Source organism: Mytilus californianus, unplaced genomic scaffold (assembly GCF_021869535.1).
Source record: "Mytilus californianus isolate M0D057914Y unplaced genomic scaffold, xbMytCali1.0.p SCAF_1, whole genome shotgun sequence".
Taxonomy (NCBI): Eukaryota; Metazoa; Mollusca; class Bivalvia; order Mytilida; family Mytilidae; genus Mytilus; species Mytilus californianus.
This window is the reverse complement of record NW_026262581.1, coordinates 43,569,338-43,586,119: the sequence shown is the minus strand read 5'-3', so window position 1 is coordinate 43,586,119 and position 16,782 is coordinate 43,569,338. Positions and strand designations below refer to the sequence as shown.

At 34.8% G+C, this 16,782-nt stretch overlaps 2 long non-coding RNA genes across 2 annotated transcripts; one reads left to right on the top strand and one right to left on the bottom strand.

Annotated features, from left to right (window-relative positions):
* The first annotated feature begins 1,285 nt into the window (after window positions 1-1,285).
* LOC127703534 (uncharacterized) lies at window positions 1,286-3,926 on the top strand. Its single transcript, XR_007982996.1, has 3 exons — window positions 1,286-1,351; window positions 3,010-3,506; window positions 3,672-3,926. It is a non-coding gene; the product is annotated as an uncharacterized LOC127703534 (long non-coding RNA).
* A 1,707-nt stretch (window positions 3,927-5,633) lies between these two features.
* Window positions 5,634-13,012, bottom strand: LOC127703892 (uncharacterized). The gene is made up of 2 exons (XR_007983111.1): window positions 12,737-13,012; window positions 5,634-7,426 (listed from the first exon to the last, which is right to left on the bottom strand). It is a non-coding gene; the product is annotated as an uncharacterized LOC127703892 (long non-coding RNA).
* Between the last annotated feature and the right edge of the window lie 3,770 nt (window positions 13,013-16,782).

Genomic DNA, 16,782 nt, shown 5'->3' with positions numbered 1-16,782 from the left:
TTATATCTATTAAAAAATTTTGAAAAAAGAACCCAGGTGTTGACCAATGATGAATGTCCCAAATGCTGGTGCTACGTTGTATGCTGAAATTTAATTGCAAGTTGCAGTCTTCATAAACGTTTAATTTCCAAGCATTATAGTTAGGCAGGGTACAAACTATTGTTTGAATTGATCAATGCTATTTTGATTAACATCGTTCCAGCTTGCAAAAAAAAAGCGACGAGGGTACATCCAGCGCAGATAATATTTTCGACGTTAACAAAGAGTCACAATCAACTTTGTTTCTGATTGGGCATAAAATTCAACTTTGGTTCTCTTTTCTCAAGCTTCACCAACATAAGACATTTGAGGGAATCAAAGATAACAGCCATAGTTTTGATTGAAACTATTAGTGCCTGAATTATTAAGAAAAAAGAATACAAACAACGAAAGAAGGATTCGTGTACAACTCGAAATTGGTATTGTTCGCCTCTTTATCGTCCTCTTGGTATTGTTCGCCTCTTTATCGTCCTCTAGTTTCAGTCTGGTCCCCGTGTTTCATAGTCTTCGTGAGGTTTGCAAGGTTCGGTCTGGTCCCCCTATATTTTATAGTATTCTCAAGCTTTAGTCTGGTCCCCCGTGTTCCCATTTTTTTCTGAATTTTGTTTCTTTCTTGAATGGTATTTTTGTCCTTTTTAGCTCACCTGGCCCACAGGGCCAAGTGAGCTTTTCTCATCACTTGGCGTCCGTCGTCAGTCGTCCGGCGTCGTCCGGCGTCGTCCGTCGTCGGCGTTAACTTTTTACATTTTGAACTTCTTCTAGAGAACCACTGAATGGAATGAAACCAAACATGGCATGAATGTTCCTTATGAGGTGCTGACCAAGTGTTGTTACTTTATAGCCGATCCATCATCCAAGATGGCCGCCAGCGGGGGACTTAGTTTAACATAGGACCCTATGGGAAATGCATACAAATGACTTCTTTTAGAGAACCACTGAATGGAATGAAACCAAACATGGCATGAATGTTCCTTATGAGGTGCTGACCATGTGTTGTTACTTTGTAGCCGATCCATCATCCAAGATGGCCGCCATCGGGGAACTTAGTTTAACATAGGACCCTATGGGAAATGCATTCAAATGTCTTCTTTTAGAGAACCACTGAATGGAATGAAACCAAACATGGCATGAATGTTCCTTATGAGATGCTGACCAAGTGTTGTTACTTTGCAGTCGGTCCATCATCCAAGATGGCCGCCAGCGGGGGACTTAGTTTTTACATAGGACCCTATGGGAAATACATACAAATGTCTTCTTTTAGAGAACCACTGAATGGAATGAAACCAAACATGGCATGAATGTTCCTTATGAGGTTCTGACCAAGTGTTGTTACTTTGTAGCCGATCAATCATCCAAGATGGCCGCCAGCGGGGGACTTAGTTTAACATAGGACCCTATGGGAAATACATACAAATGTCTTCTTTTAGAGAACCACTGAATGGAATGAAATCAAACATGGCATGAATGTTCCTTATGAGGTGCTGACCAAGTGTTGTTACTTTGCAGTCGGTCCATCATCCAAGATGGCCGACAGCGGGGGACTTAGTTTAACATAGGACCTATGGGAAATACATACAAATGTCTTCTTTTAGAGAACCACTGAATGGAATGGAACCAAACATGGCATGAATGTTCCTTATAAGATGCTGACCATGTGTTGTTACTTTGTAGCCGATCCATCATCCAAGATGGCCGCCAGCGGGGGACTTAGTTTAACATAGGACCCTATGGGAAATGCATACAAATGTCTTCTTTTAGAGAACCACTGAATGGAATGAAACCAAACATGGCATGAATGTTCCTAATGAGGTTCTGACCAAGTGTTGTTACTTTGTAGCCGATCCATCATCCAAGATGGCCGCCAGCGGGGGACTTAGTTTAACATATGACCCTATGGGAAATACATACAAATGTCTTCTTTTAGAGTACCACTGAATGGAATGAAACCAAACATGGCATGAATGTTCCTTATGAGGTGCTGACCAAGTGTTGTTACTTTGCAGTCGGTCCATCATCCAAGATGGCCGACAGCGGGGGACTTAGTTTAACATAGGACCTATGGGAAATACATACAAATGTCTTCTTTTAGAGAACCAGTGAATGGAATGAAACCAAACATGGCATGAATGTTCCTTATGAGATGCTGACCAAGTGTTGTTACTTTGTAGCCGATCTATCATCCAAGATGGTCGCCAGCGGGGACTTAGTTTAACATAGGACCCTATGGGAAATACATAAAAATGTCTTCTTTTAGAGAACCACTGAATGGAATGAAACCAAACATGGCATGAATGTTCCTTATGAGATGTTGACCAAGTGTTGTTACTTTGCAGTCGGTCTATCATCCAGGATGGCTGACAGCGGGGGACTTAGTTTAACATAGGACCCTATGGGAAATACATACAAATGTCTTCTCTTAGAGAACCAGTGAATGGAATGAAACCAAACATGGCATGAATGTTCCTTATAAGGTGCTGACCAAGTGTTGTTACTTTGCAGCCGATCCATCATCCAAGATGGCTGCCAGTGGGTGACTTAGTATAACATAGGACCCTACGGGAAATACATACAAAATGTCTTCTTTTAGAGAACCTATGAATGGAATGGAACCAAACATGGCATGAATGTTCCTTATGAGGTGTTGACCAAGTGTTGTTTCTTTGCAGCCGATCCATCATCCAAGATGGCCGCCAGCGGGGGACTTAGTTTAACATAGGACCCTATGGGAAATACATACAAATGTCTTCTTTTAGAGAACCACTGAATGGAATGAAACCAAACATGGCATGAATGTTCCTAATGAGGTGCTGACTAAGTGTTGTTACTTTGCAGTCGGTCCATCATCCAAGATGGCCGACAGCGGGGGACTTAGTTTAACATAGGACCCTATGGGAAATACATACAATTGTCTTCTTTTAGAGAACCACTGAATGGAATGGAACCAAACATGGCATGAATGTTCCTTATGAGGTGCTGACCAAGTGTTGTTACTTTGCAGTCGGTCCATCATCCAAGATGGCCGACAGCGGGGGACTTAGTTTAACATAGGACCTATGGGAAATACATACAAATGTCTTCTTTTAGAGAACCACTGAATGGAATGAAACCAAACATGGCATGAATGTTCCTTATGAGATGCTGACCATGTGTTGTTACTTTGTAGCCGATCCATCATCCAAGATGGCCGCCAGCGGGGGACTTAGTTTAACATAGGACCCTATGGGAAATGCATACAAATGTCTTCTTTTAGAGAACCACTGAATGGAATGAAACCAAACATGGCATGAATGTTCCTAATGAGGTTCTGACCAAGTGTTATTACTTTGTAGCCGATCCATCATCCAAGATGGCCGCCAGCGGGGGACTTACTTTAACATAGGACCCTATGGGAAATACATACAAATGTCTTCTTTTAGAGAACCACTGAATGGAATGAAACCAAACATGGCATGAATGTTCCTTATGAGGTGCTGACCAAGTGTTGTTACTTTGCAGTCGGTCCATCATCCAAGATGGCCGACAGCGGGGGACTTAGTATAACATAGGACCTATGGGAAATACATATAAATGTCTTCTTTTAGAGAACCACTGAATGGAATGAAACCAAACATGGCATGAATGTTCCTTATGAGATGCTGACCAAGTGTTGTTACTTTGTAGCCGATCTATCATCCAAGATGGCCGCCAGCGGGGGACTTAGTTTAACATAGGACCCTATGGGAAATACATAAAAATGTCTTCTTTTAGAGAACCACTGAATGGAATGAAACCAAACATGGCATGAATGTTCCTTATGAGATGTTGACCAAGTGTTGTTACTTTGCAGTCGGTCTATCATCCAAGATGGCCGCCAGCGGGGGACTTAGTTTAACATAGGACCCTATGGGAAATACATACAAATGTCTTCTTTTAGAGAACCACTGAATGGAATGAAACAAAACATGGCATGAATGTTCCTTATAAGGTGCTGACCAAGTGTTGTAACTTTGCAGTCGGTCCATCATCCAGGATTGCCGACAGCGGGGGACTTAGTTTAACATAGGACCCTATGGGAAATACATACAAATGTCTTCTCTTAGAGAACCAGTGAATGGAATGAAACCAAACATGGCATGAATGTTCCTTATAAGGTGCTGACCAAGTGTTGTTACTTTGCAGCCGATCCATCATCCAAGATGGCTGCCAGTGGGTGACTTAGTATAACATAGGACCCTACGGGAAATACATACAAAATGTCTTATTTTAGAGAACCTATGAATGGAATGGAACCAAACATGGCATGAATGTTCCTTATGAGGTGTTGACCAAGTGTTGTTTCTTTGCAGCCGATCCATCATCCAAGATGGCCGCCAGCGGGGGACTTAGTTTAACATAGGACCCTATGGGAAATACATACAAATGTCTTCTTTTAGAGAACCACTGAATGGAATGAAACCAAACATGGCATGAATGTTCCTAATGAGGTGCTGACTAAGTGTTGTTACTTTGCAGTCGGTCCATCATCCAAGATGGCCAACAGCGGGGGACTTTTTTTAGCATAGGACCCTATGGGAAATACATACAATTGTCTTCTTTTAGAGAACCACTGAATGGAATGGAACCAAACATTGCCTGAATGTTCCTTATGAGGTGCTGACCAAGTGTTGTTACTTTGCAGTCGATCCATCATCCAAGATGGCCGCTAGGGGGGGGGGGGGGCTTAGTTTAACATAGGACCCTATGGGAAATACATACAAATGTCTTCTTTTAGAGTACCACTGAATGGAATGAAACCAAACATGTCATGAATGTTCCTTATGAAGTGCTGACCAAGTGTTGCTACTTTGTTGCCGATTTACTGTTCAAGATGGCCACCAGGATATTTTATTTAATAACGGGACCAATATTAATCCAAATTTGGCCTCAATCATTATTTGGGTATCTGTTATGATTTTTATCAATCTTTACATGATTTCTAAAACCAAAGTAGAGTCAGGTGAGCGACACAGGCTCTTGAGAGCCTCTAGTTTCTTTCCAAATACCTCTTTTCTGCAACCCTCTTCGCTCGTTATATTAATATAAAATATATATTAAATAGTATTTTTATGAAAAACAAGAACGCAAAACGGTAGGCCCGTTTCTGTTTTTCACGCGATTGGAAAATTCAGGTTTATATTTTCATGAGAAGTTTCCTTGGAAGCTGTTTTCACAAGATTTTGTTACGATTAGCCAAGTATATTGAAGAGAGTCCAAAATAAAAAAGTAAAATCCAAGAATGTCCTTTTTAGAGGTCGAAATTTGCTGTTATTGTGAACATACCTAATTTTGCAATTTCATATGCTAATATTCTGCTTTTGATTGGTATTTTTTGTAAAACAATAGTGTTAGAAGAAATTTCTTCTCTGGCAAAGGGAACACATGGAGAAATAAAAACCATTAATATGACAATTTTATTGGATATATATATTAAATTTACATTCATATTTTACAAAACATTCAAATCACAATGAAATGAAGAAACAGTTACCTATAAATTAATAAAATGGAAAGCAATAATTTGTTCAATACATTTTGTTCAAATAAATTTCCCGTTTCCTTGGAAGAAATTTCTTCCAACAAATTAGAAAATGTATTTCATTTCCAATAAAGTATATAATTTTAGTTAATAAACTCAACTTGTTCACTTCATTTTGTATCCTCTCTCAAGTTGGAAGAAATTTCTTCCAAGTAATATTAAATCATTCAAAATTTCTTCAAACAAATATAGAAACATGTAATAAATTTACAAATTATTTTCCATTTGTTCAACACAGATAGTTCACTTATTTAATGTTCCTTCTTGGAAGACATTTCTTCCAGTTCCTTTTACAACAGTCTGAAATTTCTTTAAAAATTTGGAAGAAGTATTTTTTCTTTCCACTGCAGAAATTTCAATTGAATTTTGCAAAAGTAAAATTGCCAATACATTATTATAATCTGTTATACAACTTAATTAATTCATATATTTTTTCATATAATGGAAAAAAGTAATATATTTACATTTGATATTTATATAATAACACAAATAAGTCACTCCATTTCAGCGACTCAATCTTGGAAGAAATCTCTTCCAAGAACTTTTACAGCAGAAAGAAAAAGTTCATTTCATTCTGTATAAAGGCTCCACCACTGCTTGGAAGGAATTTCTTCCAAGTGCCTTTACACCCGTAAGAAAAACAATCATTTTATTTTGTTCTACTAAATTTTTGTCAGTGATACTGATTGGAAGAAATTGTGGAAAAAAATAACTTTATTTTGTCAAAAAAAATGTCATTTCGTTTCCTACAAAGGCTCCATCTTTTCTTGGAATAAATTTTGATTTAGTTGAAGTTTTTTTCCCACAGCTAATTTTATTCCTCTACATTTATAAAAAAAAAGTCAGTCATTTTAAATTGTTGATACAAAAATTTCTATCCCTTTAAGAAATTTAGAACAAATGTAGTACATTTCAAACAAGTATTTCATGATACTAGGTTTCTGAGAACTCATGTTAGACTTGAACGCTGAAGTAAATTCACTTAATTATAAATGGCTAGCACATACATCTTATATAAAACAATAATGCAAAACACCAAATACATGTAACTGACCTAATATTTCAGAAGAGGGAGGCAATAAAGAGGGGGAATTATAAAGAATTAGTTATTTGCACTTTTTTAATGTGTGGTAAGCTGAAAGGCCCTATGTAGAAGGGGTGAACATGCGTCCCCGATTCCTATCCCCCCTACTCCCAGACTAAAATTTGGTCAAAGAAATTTTTCAAGCATATCTATTCTTAACTTCCTCTCTACTCCATGTTCCCAAATATTTCCTACAAGACTTTTTGCTAATTCTGACACCAACAGTGCATGACTTTTTGTAAAAGGACAGGACATAGATTTGTGACGTCTAGGACACAGTACAATATGGAAAACAGATTTGAGGCTGGCCATAGATTTGAGGCTTACATATTTGTTGGACTTTTTTTTAACATAGAGAGTTGAAAACTAAATGAAAGTGATTTCACAAAATAGGTACTAATTGTTACCTTATGCACTACAACCACTAACCAGAATGCTTAACATCACAATACTATTAGCTGGTTTTGCACATTGTGCAACACAGCCATTCATTTCTCCGATAATAACAGTCGTAATGGGACTATGTAAAGTCACTTCAAGATGAAATATGATCAATTAATTGAACACAAATACTAAGTCTACAACAGATAATTGCATTGCAATACAATATCCACAAAAAAAAAAAATAAGGTCAAAAAATCAAAAGTAGTTCTAAGAAATTTCTTGTTTGTCTCTTCCTGCAGTTCTCTGGTAATAGTACACAAAAGAATGTACTTTGTTTCTGTTTCTTTGTTGCGTTTTCTTTTTATCTGAAAAAAGTAAAGTACCACATAATTATTTTCTCTGTCTAAAACATAAAGATGTATCAAAAGCATGAATTTAACTAAACTAATACACCAATATTCATAAAAACAAAATAAAAATTTTAAAACTTATATAATCTGTCCTCTTTTCTAGCTAAGGGATGTGATCAAGTCCCCTCCTCTCCACCCTTGGCAGTTTAAGATAGAATTTTGGATAAATGAGGTAATGCTTTTATTGGTCCCAGTTGTAACTTGCAGCATTCAATTAAAAAGGGCCTTTAAGGTGATCATGTGTAAATGTAGAAAATGTTAATAAACAATTGCCATGTGGTGATTGTGCATCAAGTCTGAACCCCCAAAACATTATAGGACAACATTGAGTGACAATTTAAAAGTTCTCAATCAACTAATTGAAGTTCCTGTGTGTTACTTTCTTGCGCAAATGTTTGAATATCAACGTATCTTTCTGGTTCGTGCTTCCAGGAATTTGTAAACAATGCATGTATGTATAATAGACAAAATCATTTTTACACCTCCACACTGAAGAGAATGCAAGTGCTGCCGTTGGTCAAGAATGTTACAAAAGAACAATTATTCCTATAATGCAATTCCCATAGGGTACCAGTGGTGTTCCATATTTTATTCATCGAAGACTACACAAACTAGGAAAAAATGGGTAGCAGTTCGGAACTTACTGTTAATAGAAATGTCAAAAACATATACAGGGTCATGCAGCAAAAATGGATAGTGTCTTTTTGTTGTCGGGATATACAAGTATCCGGCCACGTCCACTCTGTGTTTTTATACGACCGCAAAAAAATTTTGCGATCGTATATTGGTATGACGTTGGCGTCGTCGTCGTCGTCGTCCGAAGACACATTGGTTTTCGCACTCTAACTTTAGTTTAAGTGAATGGATCTCCATGAAATTTTACTATAAGGTTCAATACCACAAAAGGAAGGTGGGGATTGATTTTGGGGTTTATGGTACCAACAGTTAAGGAATTAGGGGGCCAAAAAGGGGCCAAAAATAAGCATTTTTGTAACTTCCAGACATAACTTGTGTGTAAGTGTATGGATCTCTCTGACATTGTACCACAAGGTTCCATATCACAAAGGGAATGCTGGGATTGATTTTGGGGGTAATTGCCTCAAAATTTTAGGAATTAGGGGCCAAAAAAGGGGCAAAAAACAAGCATTTTTATATGGACAAATACCTTAGTTCAAAACATAATTTAAAGCAGTGTAAGGGAGATAAATCAAATACATCATTTAAATTACCTCCCTTACACTGCTTTTAAATTATGTATAAAGTAATGGTTTATGAACAATTAAAACAATTTAAAACAGTGTAAGGGAGGTAATCCACAAACAACGTTTTGATTACTTCCCTTACACTGCTTTTAAATTATGTTTAAAGAAATGCATATTTATAAAGGAAGACCAGTAAAAAGATCTGCAAATGTTGCATCTATGAAAGATTTGACACCATATTTCAAATTCTATTATAAAACAGATTAAGTTAGCACTATGGTAAATTTAAATGGGTAATTATGGTTGCAAATTCCATTGGAAATTTGAATTTAGATTATGACCATATCTTGAGGGAAAGAATTTTTTGGGGGAAAAGGTGGGGGGGGGGGGGGGGGGGGGGGTAATTCTCATTTCTGATTTCAGAAATTAAAAAGAAATATTCTTCAAATATGATTTTTTATTCAAATTTCAAATATTGAAAAATTTCAAGAAGTAATCTTTAATTGCACAGTATGGCGCATTAGATTTGTAAAATCTTTGACCACATTTATTTATTTGTTATGCCAAATCTGACCGTGTATTTAGATTTTTATTTGTGAGCCCTGCTATCAAATTGGTTCATATTGAGGTCAAAAGGGTCCAAAATTAAACTTTGTTTTATTTCATCAAAAATTGAATTATTGGGGTTCTTTGATATGCCAAATCTAACCGTTTATTTAGATTTTTAATTTTGGGTCCAGTTTTCAAATTGGTCTACATTAAGGTCCAAAGGGTCAAAAATTAAACTTAGTTTGATTTTAACAAAAATTGAATATATGGGGTTCTTTGATATGCTGAATCTAACCATGTATTTAGATTTTTTATTTGTGGGCCCCGCTAGCAAATTGGTTCATATTGAGGTCAAAAGGGTCCAAAATTAAAATTTGTTTTATTTCATCAAAAATTGAATTATTGGGGTTCTTTGATATGCCAAATCTAACCGTGTATTTAGATTTTTAATTTTGGGTCCAGTTTTCAAATTGGTCTACATTAAGGTCCAAAGGGTCCAAAATTAAACTTAGTTTTATTTTAACAAAAATTGAATTCTTGGGGTTCTTTGATATACTGAATCTAAACATGTGTAAAGATTTTTGATTATGGGCCCAGTTTTCAAGTTGGTCCAAGTTAGGGTCCAAAATTAAACTTTGTTTGATTTCAACAAAAATTGAATATAGGGGGTTCTTTGATATGCTGAATCTAACCATGTATTTTGATTTTTGGGTCCCGTTATCAAGTTGGTCCATATTAAGGTCAAAAGGGTCCAAAATTAAACTTTGTTTGATTTCATCAAAAATTGAATTCTTTGGATTCTTTGATATGCTGAATCTAACCATGTATTTAGATTTTGGATATTGGACCATAATAGGTAAATTAAAAAATTTTAAGTTCTTAGACCACATTCATTCTGTGTCAGAAACCTATGCTGTGTCAAATATTTAATCACAATCCAAATTCAGAGCTGTATCAAGCTTGAATGTTGTGTCCATACTTGCCCCAACTGTTCAGGGTTCGACCTCTGCGGTCGTATCAAGCTGCGCCCAGCGGAGCATTTTATTGTTATATGTATCTCTATTTATCCACCTGATGAGTTAAGACTTTTCAACTGAATTTTATAGTTCGTTCCTATGTTGTACTGTTAAACATGCTAAACCTCGCCACATTCTGTATGTATGTACCTGTCCCAAGTCAGGAGCCTGTAATTCAGTGGTTGTCGTTTGTTGATGCGTTACATATTTTTTTCGTTAATTTTTTTGTACATGAATTAGGCCGTTGGTTTTCTCGTTTGAATTGTTTTACATTTGTCATTTCGTGGCCTTTTATAGCTGACTATGGGGTATGGGGTTTGCTCATTGTTGAAGGACATACGGTGACCTATAGTTGTTAATTTCTGTGTCATTTGGTCTCTTGTGGAGAGTTGTCTCATTGGCAAACATACCACATCTTCTTTTTTTTATATTAAAATGCAGTTGAAAACGTCTTCTTTTTCGCTTAAAAAAGCAAATTTTAATGACCTTGAGGTGCAGATTTTGAACATATTTTCTATAATTTGAAAAATGTGAATTTGATTTTCTGGATTTTTTACACCAAATTGGAAAAGCTTTCAATTAGGAGTAATTGCAATCCTGTATCGTCCAATCAGAACCCATACAAGATTCTATTCTGAGTACCATCTTAAAAAAATTGCTGGTAAAATTTAAACAAATAATTGCGATCTTGTTACCAGAAAGATGTAGTTGAAATGGGCATGACATCGTAACCATTGGCAAGTGAAGATGATAAACTGTAAAAAACAATTAGACAAAAAGTTCAAAACTGTGCATGAATCGAATCATTAATAACACAGTCATGTAAAATGTTAAATCTGAATAAAAACGAGTATAACTTTGTTAATAACAACAACTGTGGATTTCGTGGGGTATCAATTTACATGAATTTTGTTTGTAGAAATGTATTGGGTAATACAGCATGTAAGGTGTTCAATGAAGTGTGAATTTCCGTTACGGACCAGTTTTTTTGAAGTATCATTCCAAAATTTTTCAATGTTGAGTAAATATTGCTAAAACAGACAGTATAGAGGACATCTATTGAGGAATCAAACTCAACCAGATGGCTGCGGTTCAGTCTCTCGGAACTCTTAGTAAAAGTTGGTCGTAAGATACAACAAGATGCTCCAAGGAGCCTGTTTCGCTCACCTGATTTTTTTATTTACAATTGGTGCATGAAATAATGCAACCGTTATTACTTTTGCTTAAGTTTCAGAGATACAAGTCAAGACCTGCATTTTCCCCCTATGGTCTATTCTTAGCCATGTCTGCCATGTTGGTTGGCAGGCAGGGTCATCGGACACATTTTTTAAACTAGATACCCTAATGCTGATTGCGGCCAAGTTTGGTTAAATTTGTCTCAGTTGTTTCAAGAGAAGACTTTTGTAAAAATTTACGAAAAATTGTTAAATTTGACTTTAAAGGGCAATAACTCCTTATGGGATCAATTGATCATTTGACTTATATGTAGATCTTACTTTGCTGAACATTATTGCTGTTTACAGTTTATCTCTATCTATAATAATATGCAAAATAATAACCAAAAACTGCAAAATTTCTTTAAAATTACTAATTCAGGGGCAGCAATTGCAACCCAACAACGGCTTGTCTGGTCGTCTGAAAATTTCAGAACAGATAGGTCGTAAACTGATGAACATTTTTACCAACTGTCAAATTTGCTCTAATTGCTTTAGTTTCAGAGATATAAGCCAAAAAGTACATTTTACCCAATGTTCTATTTTTAGCCATGTCGGCCATGTTGGTTATCAGGCGGGGTTATCGGACACATTTTTAAACTAGATACCCTAATAATGATTGTGACCAAGTTTGGTTAAATTTGTTTCAGTAGTTTGAAAGAAGATTTTTGTAAGATTACAAAAATTTGTTAAAAATTTACTATAAAGGACAATAACTCCTTAAGGAGCCAATTGACTATTTTGATCATTATAACTTATTTGTAGATCTTACTTTGCTGAACATTATTGCTGTTTACAGTTTATCTCTATCTATAATAATATTCAAGATAATAACCAAAAACTGCAAAATTTCCTTAAAATTACCAATTCAGGGGCAGCAACCCAACAACGGGTTGTCCGATTTGTCTGTTATTTCAGGACAGATAGATATAGACCTGATTACCAATTATTTCATGTGAGATTTGCTCTAAATGCTTTGGATTCAGAAATATAAGCCAAAATCTACATTTTACCCCTATGTTCTATTTTTAGCCATAACGGCCATCTTGGTTGATTGTCCGGGTCATCGGACACATTTTTGAAACTAGATACCCCAATAATGATTGTGGCCAAGTTTGGGTAAATTTGGCCCAGTAGTTTCATCAGAGAAGATTTTTGTAAAAGTAAACGGACGATGGACGACAGACGCCGGACAACGGAGCCTAGAAAAGCTGACTTGGCCCATTGGGCCAGGTGAGCTAAAAATCAGATCATTATATAAAATAAAAGAAAGAATATTCCTACCAGAATCTTTTGAATAAACATTTGTCTTTTCTTGAGCTGCTCTGGTTTTTCCACTTCTTTTTGATTTAGAAACTTTTTTCCTATGCTGAAGTGTTGGTTTCTTTCCACCATCTTTGTAAACTTTAACAGTACTGTTTTGCTTGGTTTTATTCTGTGAGGAGTTTTTTGTGTTTTTTCTCTTTCGAGATGAGCATGATGGGCCATTTTTGGAGGCTAGTTTCCGTTTTCCTTGTGCATTTGCATTTGTTTTTGTGTCTTTTTCTTTTCTTCTGGCATTTCCACCTAACACAAAAAAAAAGAAGAAACATTTTTGTTTTATGTAGAAGAGAGACAAAATATTCTATTTAATTTATTTTCAAACATTATCTAGTATAGTATGGAGTATATATATATATATAATATTAATTATACAGTAATTTTAAAGAGATATATTATATAAAATATAAATGATCAATTAAATATATATATAATATTAATTATACAGTAATTTTAAAGAGATATATTATATAAAATATAAATGATCAATTAAATAACTAAGGATACTCCATACTATACTAGATAGATATATATATATGCTCGGAAACGGGCCCTTTAATTGGATTCGATAAATATTCTATTTATTATAATATACAATAAAGCATCACACAATCATTGCCTATTTCAAAATCCTGATCCCCAAATGCATATGTTCACACAGGTGAATGAAACAAAGGTCTGGATGGGGTTTACAGATGAAGAATGGGCCAAATCTGGGACATAATATATAGTATTAGTATAATAGTCCCAGGCCAAATAATACAGAATATAGAAAAAGGAGTAAAAAAAATACAACACTGAACTGAACAACTGAGAAAAATTACCGATCCAAATCCTCATTTAAATTCACTGCATTTTGTGTCTCAGAGAGATAAAGTCCGTTTTGGATTTCGAACCTTAAATAGAACCCTTTAGAGCTATTCGATCATACCTTTCTATGTTAACCCCGTCACCCATATGCTGACCCAGCTGTCGTTTACAGACGATGTGTATCAGTGTTCTGACGTTATTATGTGACTACGTGTATAAAATGAAAACGGAAACGGAGAGACAGACAATGTCGGCAGAAGTCGCTTTCTCAGCGAACTTCAAAAACAATAATTCTGGACGATATTATCTACATGAATATTGACGTAAATACATACAGGAATAACATTAACGCGCCTTCTTATAGCTATCTGTTTCAACTGTGACAATGCCCACTATATGTTGATGTATAATAGAAATTAGTTTTTACTGAAATTTCATTTAAAACCAGCAATAATCAGTTTCAATCCGTTTAATTAAGAAATCTTTTGAATTTTTCATAGAATTCCACCAGAAAATTTAGATGTTTATAAACTGTCTTATCTAAATATTTAGAGGTATTGAGAAGTCGTAGAAAAAAAAGGGTTTGAACCGACCTTTCAACGATCCAAGATTCAGTAATGAGGACTTCCTAAATTGCATCAGGCCGTAAATTCACATTAGTAAAAATCAAATAACTAATGTTTTGTTTAATTTCTTCACATTTTTAGAATAATTTGTCAATAGTCCATACTTACTACATATATAGAAATAGAAGCATAAAAGTTGACTATTTGTGGACGTCGCATGTGACATCATGTTCCGTAAATTTTACTATATTATCTCGGGATACTTCTGTTGATATGTATACAATGTGACCGTTTTGTGCATTTTTATAGACATAGTTAGCTATGTTTAAAGACATGCAGGATGGCAAATTATAAATCAAAATATAAATTAGAAAGTCTCTAAGTAAGAAAACTCCCGTTTTTATTCAAATGTACATGTACATACTGCAGTATGAGAATAACGGTACTGACAAACAGGCAGTTTGTGTATGTATATATACACATGTATATATGCCTCTGGTATTTATCAGTCAAATGAATATATTACAGAACTAATTAAAGTATATTTTTATAAAGGTTTCTTATTTGAACGCATGCAAGATGTCGTATGCTCCAGGACTAGTCTAACTGGAATTTTCTTTTTTCTTCATTTCTTAATTCGCCGAACACTGCATGGGAACAATATCATCATTTGGCATATATACTAGTAAACAAAAGTTTGAAGCCCAATATATCATGAAATATAATTAAAAGTAAAAACTGTTAAATTATCCAATGAAAAACATACATTTGCAAAGCAAATGCATATGATTAAAAGAATCTGCAAAGGCATTCAAAATTTTAAGCAGGCATTGTTTAAGTTTAAAGTGTTGAGTACTAATATCTATCTTTGAATTTTGGGGTGAAAGCAAGATTTTTTGAAATAACAAAAATTGCAAAAACAAATTGCGTATTTACTTCAAATCAATGGTTTTGATGAGAAAATAACACTCTGTTAATATTTGACCAATTGGGCACTTATTAACCTTGGTACAGTGTATCAAATTTCACTATATGTAGAAAATACATTAACTTGTATCGTTTCTTTTGTTTACTTGTATAGTTTCTAAAACCCTATACCATTTCTTAAAGAGGGTACATATATATATTAGATATACTGTTCCCGGCTTTAGCAGACAAAGTTGAAACACGGAAATCTGACTTTCAACTTCGAAGTGAAAATTATCTGCATACATAGTATATATAGGAAATAATCAAATTGCAAATGAAACCACGGTATACTTATAATAGTTCAAATGAAGTGGATGTATGCAAGCCACCTTCATTAATGAAAACATTAATTTAATCATAGATATAATAGCCATAGATAAAGTACTGGACCAACATCAAAAGCAGATGATATATGCCGAAATTTTATCACCCTCTTATTATATACATGTCACGCTTGGTGTTAATTAGCCTTCATTGGCAATTGCCGTCGATCGATATCTAATAAATTGTGAATCGGGAGACTTTTAAACACACGAATGTGCTACGTAATGACTTTTAACCATAATAAAAAAACTACTTTTTTTTTAACTCTGCCAGGTCCAAAGCTCGGATAAAATAGGAGGGAAGTCATGAGAAGTAAATATTGTAAAAGCGCAAATGTCCTATATGTATAAAAAGCGCAAATGTCCATTTAAAAAAGCACAAACGTCCTATGTAAAAGCGCAAAAGTCCCGCGCCGGAAGGGATATATAGATCTAGCTGTATTTATAGTACGAATCACACCTCTAACACAATTGTAAAAAGGAAGAGGAAAAAACCATGAATGACACAGGACAAAACTCCTATGTTTTCATTTTATCATAGCCATTATAACGCTTAATCTATATATTGTTTACTTCAAAAATGAAATCGACAATCAGATTATACCACAATCTATTTTTAAAATAGCAAAACAAGCACAAAAATGGTAAGCGGAAAGGTATATAGAAGAAACAAATTCAGAGACATGATTGTGCTATTTCCCAACTATTTAATGTGTCCACTACATACGTTTTCTTCACCAAACGGCGTTTAATAAGTTTATAATGTATTTCTTTTTTTTCTCTTTATTTTCTAAAACTTCGTGTTACAACAGAAAGTTTCAACACTTGTAAAAATCTTTTTTCTTTTCTAAAAAATAATAATTTCTTCTTTCTGGCATAAAATATGATTACACTATTTTGAATCTCGATAAAAAAGAAATTTCTTTAACTCGCCATAGATAAATTCGACCAGGTTCGACCTCTTAACCACGTATACCATCAGTAAACGATATTTCTCCTCTTGTCAATCATACAGGTCTTATTTTCCGAGTGCAACCGATGCAAGTGCTATGACAATTTAATTTTACATGCCTGTTAAGTCCATTTTCCATGATTTCTCTATTTTATTATTTCAACAACAGCATAACCTTTTCATTTGTTGACCGATTTTCTCCAAATAAATTACAATCCGAACAACTTTTACAACCAGACGCTTTATATTGCTTCCGCGTCACGGCATATTATTACTTGAGACAGGTAACGCATATTAATTATCGGTTGATAAGACGAGTGCCCGATAATTTAAATATAATCATGATAAGTAATTAGTCTATTGGGAGGATGTCGGCAAATATCATCTACA